This window comes from Durio zibethinus, chromosome 2 (genome assembly GCF_047325235.1).
Source record: "Durio zibethinus cultivar Kanyao isolate XHJ-2024 chromosome 2, ASM4732523v1, whole genome shotgun sequence".
NCBI lineage: Eukaryota > Viridiplantae > Streptophyta > Magnoliopsida > Malvales > Malvaceae > Durio > Durio zibethinus.
In genome coordinates this window covers 9,345,566-9,352,541 of record NC_143163.1, presented here as the reverse complement: position 1 = coordinate 9,352,541, position 6,976 = coordinate 9,345,566, and the positions used below count along the sequence as shown (strand labels likewise).

Here is a 6,976-nt window from a genome sequence, read left to right as displayed (position 1 = left end):
TGGTTATAACTATTTGAATATTAATAGATTATTATTCATAAAGGTCATGATTATACAAAATGTCATAACCATTTAAATAAAAGTTTATGACTGTTTATTCATTATGCATAGATATTTTAGTATAACCATTTTCGCTACTTCTGCTTGGAAAGTTTTGAGGTTTTGTTATATTCTAAAGGTATAGTTGCCTTTAAGAAAGTGTTTTTTATGCTTCAAAGTCAAAATTCTTTTGTATCTTTTCTGTTCTTTTATTTATTTTTTCTAACAATATGATAGCTCATGATTTAAGCTAGCTAATTACAAATAAACAAGTCAGCATTGTTTACGGTTTTGCTATCCTTTCTGTTTTTTTCTCTAATGATCTAGCTAGTCAGCTTTTTTCCATATTCCAATTCTACCCTACTCAGCTGAGTGGTATATTGGCCATTTTCAAAACTCCCTTATCCAAATTCAGCCTTTTTCAGTTCGGTTGCACATTGATCACTCCCAACATCTCTATAAGCTTTTATTTTGTCTTGCCATTAATTTTGGATAGCCATTTCATCACTTTACTCTCTCTAATAGCTGATCTTTGTCCCCAAAGATCAAAGTGAGAGCTAAGTATAGAATAATCTTCCCAAATGGCATGATTAGACCTTAAATTAAGCCATTCCTCCAATACAAATGCCATTCTTCAATTTTTTTCTTCTATCAGTTGCCTCTTTATAGCACTTATGTTGCATATCCATGCATAGGTAACAAAATACATATAGGCAGCCTTAAATTCTCTTTTTCCCTCTTTAAACAAAGAATTATATGTAACCAACATGCTGTATGCTAAAAAGGTCATTGATATAATCCTTATAACCCAATTAACAATGTTTTCGTAAACAAGATTTTTGCTTATTCCATTTTTTATGTATCTTCCAAATAATGACTCTACAATTTCGTGAACAACACCTAGTAGAATGCCCCATTCCCAAAAGATGTCACTTCTATACTCCTACTCTAAAGTAGTACCAAAAGTGAAAAGAGATCCAAGGGCAACCGATCACCCTAAGGTAACATCAATAGTTCTACTATCCACATCTTATTAGACCCCAAAACTAAATTAATTCCAGCATCTTTAATATCTTTGCCTTGAACATAAAGTCTCTTTACAGATGGACCTATTCTTTTAGGACCCATTGTAACTACACTAATATTCTTTAGAAAAACATCTCATAAGCTTTAAGTGTATAAGAACTAAGTCATAAAAAGTCAATTGATGCTATTTGAGTTTATGTGAGAGATGTAAGCATAATTTTCTTTAAATTTTTAAATCATATGTGAGCATTAGAACACTAACCAATTAATTTGTACACTTGTTTGGGCTATCATAGATGATAAACGAAAGTAACATTGGATCTTAAAGAGACTAGGTCTTCTTTTTAGCTCTTCTCTTATCGACGACTTTCAATGGTTAGATATCATTGCTTAAAAGTGAAGAAGAGATCGTAGCTAATTTATATTAAAACCCTAAAAACCTCATCATTAAAGGTTTACTAGGTTGAAAGCCTACACAACCTCCAAATCACATTAACCTAATAAGATGTGCAAAGCCCATATGTAAGTGATCACAATTAACTATTTGGACTCTTATGCTTACCTTGTAATAAGACTAAATTTATCAACATATTTTATTAAACATTAAAATCATCAATTAATAAAATCATATGTGAGTATTAGAACACCAACCAATTAATTTGTGTACTTGTTTGGGCTATCATAGATGATAAGCAGAAGCAACATCACATCTTGAAAAGACTAGGTCTTTCTTTTAGCTCTTCTCTTGTTGGTGGCTTTCAATGGGTAGATATCATTACTTAAAAGTAAAGAGAGGACCATAGCCAATTTATATTAAAACCCTAAAAACCTTCTCATCAAAGGCTTACTAGGCCAAAAGCATACACAACCTCTAAATTACATTGACCCAATAAGATGTGCAAAGCCCTTATGTAAGTGATCACAATTAACTATTTGGGTTCTCATGCTTAACTTGTAATAAGACTAAATTTATCAACATATTTTATTAAACATTAAAATCATCAATTACTAATAGCCCACTTATGCGAAAATTCTAACATTCTCCTATATGGGCAATTTTAATTGGGTTGTTTGATTTTAAAGAAACATAATTAGAAAACAAGACTTCAAGTTGATTAGTTTTGCTTTGATGTGGCCATAGTTTTTTTTAAAAACAATTTAGCCTTTAAGATAATATTTCAGTGATCCTATCCAATAAAACCATCCAATACCAAATTATGGCAGTCTTTATGTCCCTTATTGATACAAGACCAATCCATGGTTACAAGTGCTAAAAACTTTATCGACAATAAATCTTAGTATGGCTTTGTAGCAAGAAAATAATACCTAAATGTGATGTCAATATGTTATTTTTTTTGTTAGTCCTCTTGTCGATTTCTCTAAACTTGTTGAGAAAATCTCCATGACATCCAGATTTGCTTGTATGTCTCCTCTTTATTCTCGAAGTTACTTGTTGGTATCATTTATGAGACATACTCAAATAACATTAAAGTCGTACTTAAGACAGATACCAAGTTTTAAGATTTTATAATATGACACGAATATAGGATTTACATATACAATAATAAACATATATACAAATAACAACTATGATGTATATAACAATTTTGTCCACTTAACTTGATGGTACCTCATGGACTTATTCATCTCATACTATGTCTTATAAGTAATTAGCAATCACATGCGATACATTTAACAAAGTGAAGAAACTTAAAATGGTAAGGGTTTCAAAAGCAAATTTACAATTTATCACCGCCATAATCAACCCAATACCTTAATAGGTTGTATTTTTCATCCCTGTGTATATTCATATTATGAGCTGAGTAATACCATAATTCTTATACAGAGAAAATATGTCTTCATTTTATCAAATTACAATGACTCCCATTATTCTAGCAAATCATAAATATGCTATAATCAAACTTTGAATAATAATAAGGAGCACTTCAATAAATGGAGTCATAACAAAATTATGTATTGTTAGCCTTTATGCCAAATGTGATAACCATTATTGTTCTTGGACTTCTATGGTGTCGCTTTAATAAACAGCTTACAAATTACTAATGTATTATAAACAAATCTTCATATTCATGCGTTCATACAACATAAAATTCGTAATGTTTTAACATGAGATCATTTTCAATAAATTTGGAATTAATTAAATTACCAATCTTTTATATCTAAAATATGTCTTAATCAATAGCCTATTAACTCCCATTGACCTTAACACATATGATATCTCCAAATCAATAATTTTAGGGCATTTATGATTTTTTACTACTTTAAAACATAGTATAAGAACTGTCACTGATTTTCACTTCCTTTAAAAGAATAGTTTTGGCATTAATAAAATAATAATAATGATAATAATTCTAATAAAAATAAAAACCTTTATATTATCATTATTTGAAATAATTCTCAAAAGTAGTTCATATATAATTCAAAATAAGAGAAGTGAAATGAGATAAAATTATAAAATTATTGTTCTGTCTCAAAATAAGTCAATAAAATTTGGGAAAGACTATCAATGAAGGAATTGAACTAATAAAAACAAAACAAATAGTTTACTTATTTGCACAAAACTTCATTCTTCAAAACTATTACATGTGTGATAAGTGTAAGACAATATTCTCCCTCTCATGTGTGAGTTCTTTAAAAGAAAATATAAAATTTTTTTAAACACATTGTCAACAAATGACAACAATATACCCTTTAAAATTAATAACTACTAGGTTTGATAATGGTACTGAAATAATTAAACCAATATCTTAATTGAGTGTTAAACAAATAAAATGAATTGTCAAATTAAAATTATATTTCAACAACTCTCAAATTTTCTTAAAATAAATTAAGAAATTATAACAAGTTTTAAATTTTTTTGTGTAAAAGCTACCTTTCTTGGACATCATTAACCATTATACAACAAATGTATACTATCAGATGTGATAAATTAAAGTGATTAAAATTTATACATTTACTATTTTGTACAAAACATCAAAAAACTTATCATTTATGGTAAACATTAACTTATGATGACATTTTTCCCACCATATTGAAAATGAGTACAAAGTCTAATCAATGATCTAAGCAGATAAGACTTTAATCAAGTTAATATTTTTACTAGTCTTATCATAACAATCAAGGTGCCACTTCATAAATTTAATCTTGGACATTCTTTTAAAGAAAATATTATCTTTTTGCATGATCACACATTAAAAATAATGAAAAATACAATGACTTTCGAAAATATATCCCTTTTGGGCAAATAAATTCTCTTGGTTTATGTATCTTTTCACTTCATAAAGATGTTTCACAATTATCTCTAAATTAAAGGCTAACTACTTAAATCAGGATCAAACGTTTGAGTGGTTGCTCAATTCAGGACTAAACATTTTAATTCATACAAATACGGATAAAATGTTATCAATTTGCAGCAATGTATGATTTATTTCAATAAAAAAAAAGATGTGCATCTTACGCACTGTTAAATAGCCCACGTGTAAAAGTCATCACAGACAAAACATGACGTGAAATATGATGTGGAATTAATTTATCCATGTATAACGACGGCTTCAACTTATTCTGGCTGTTTTTTAAGCTTGTTCTATTTTTTGGCTCTTTTCTTTATCGTTTTTGTTTGTGAGACAACATTAACTTATGGTTTTTTCCTCATTTCATCTCATTTTTCATCGTAAATTGAAAAAAATTTTCTATTAAAATAACATTTGAATGCAATATCTTCTTCAAATATCAGTTCGCCTAGCATCGTAAATTCAAGGTTGGTATAAAATTTAGGTTTTTCTTATGCTCTAATTTTCTTTAAATTTGTTTTTGAAATATTAAAATTACAGGATTTCTAGAAGACAGTCTTATGATATAAACATGTATAAATTAATTTCAGCTAGTTATCCTATAGAATGAGACTTCGAAGGAGAACCCATTTTCTGTTACTATAATATGAAAGTAGCTAGGTGGACTTCATGGATGAATAGCAATCCTGGTAGAAGATTTTATGGATGCCCACATTATTTGATAAATTTACTAGTATTTCTTTGGTATTTTTGCTGGTATTTCTTTGGTGTTTTTGCTAGTATTTGTTTCCTAATATTTTCTTGGTGTGATTGTAGGTTGGTAAATTTATTGGTATCTTTTTAGTATTTTTGTTGGTTTTTTTTGGTGTTTTTACTGATATTTGTTTCCTGATATTTTTTTGGTAAGATTACAGGTCGGTAAATAAAACAGGTAACCGCATGAATGATGGTACCTACCGTGGTGGTGCACAGGCATTCAAGCTTGACACACTCTTGAAACTATCTGATGTAAAGGGAATAGATGGTTAGACCACACTCCTCCACTTTGTAGTTCAGGAGATCATACGTTCTGAGGGCATAAGAGCCGTCTGCATGGAATTATCACGCTGGAGCCTTTCCGGTATCAATTCAGTGGACTTTGTTGTAGATCACAACCAAGACTCAGAGGAACATTACTACAGTCTTGGTCGTCAAGTGGTTTCAGGTGTATGCAGTGAACTTGAAGATGTTAAGAAGGGTGCTGTAATTGATGCTGATGCCGTAACATCTACTCTGTCAAAACTTAATTATTCTTTGAAGAAAACTAGAGAGTTTTTGAATTCAGAGATGGAGAGTACGGAGGACAGTGAATTTTTTCATTCACTGTCTAGTTTTGTGGACCGTGCAGATGCTGATGTTAGATGGCTATCAGAGGAAGAACAAAGGATAACGGACCTGGTCAAGAGCACAGCAGATTACTTTAATGGACAGGCAGGAAGAAATGAAGGCTTGCGTTTATTTGCTATTGTGCGGGATTTCTTGATAATGTTGGATAAGGCATGTAGAGAAGTTAGAGACACAAGAGCCAAGCCACTCGGGAATTCCAGAAAAGGTGTGTCAGATTCTCCGGAGAACCAACAGCCATCTTCTTTGGAGAATAAGCAACCATCTTCAGATACTCGTAAACAATTCTTTCGTGCAATTTCCGACCAGCAGATGGACAGTTCCAGTTCAGACAATGAAAGCTCGTCTCCTTAGCTGTAAATTTAGAAAGGGATAAGAGATTTTCAATTGGAAACATATAATCTTTTTTTTATTATTATTATTGTTATTATAGTTTACCTGGCTTTTAACTCGTGTACAATGATCAGTGATTCTAGATGAAGATAATTTGATTAACAGACATCAAACGTCGGTGAAGGACTTCCAAGTTATGTCAGTCTGTTTTAAGGCTAGTGAAACATCCTAACCAACGAGGGTTTCTTTCCCGAACACCTCTTCCCAGCCCCCACCCTGATTGTTACCAAATAAAGAAAAGAAAAGAAAGAAACTGAGTGATTTTGTTTAGATTTGATCTACTACTATAGAACAATGCGAAGCTTATACAGGAACAGAACAGAACCATGAGATTTATGAATTACGGAGCGTTCTTAGTTCCCTGCTATCAAGAGGTTCGATAACCATTCATATTTCATGGTTCTAATTGTTTTCTATTCTCGGAATCGCAAATTCAGGTGGTTTAAAATAGTAGTAAATTAGAGGAATGATAAGCAGATAGAAATTGCAGAATCTGGGTGTCTCTCTGTTATGAACAGAATGCAAAGCTTCAACAAGTTCCATTTATCTTGTAGAAAAATACCAATAGAGAGAAGAATGGCTAGGAGCCAAAGAGGGAAAGAACCTGAAGCAATCAGGATTTTCTGAAGATTTCGTTTGTGCAGTATATTGTGTCAATATCTATCCAAATACATCAATGTATAAAATTGCTTTGTTTTTTCATTTGTGCTGATGAGAAACTGCATTCATATAAATTAATTATGAGTCCAATCCCAGAAAACATTTTTTGAGCCTGAGATTTTAATGCTTTATAGATAGAGTAACATATGAATATATATATATAT

The 6,976-nt window shown here is 30.6% G+C and overlaps 1 pseudogene; it reads left to right on the top strand.

Moving 5' to 3' along the window:
* The first annotated feature begins 5,315 nt into the window (after nt 1-5,315).
* On the top strand, nt 5,316-6,113 carry LOC149519972 (formin-like protein 3 pseudogene; annotated as a pseudogene).
* The last annotated feature ends 863 nt before the right edge of the window (nt 6,114-6,976 follow it).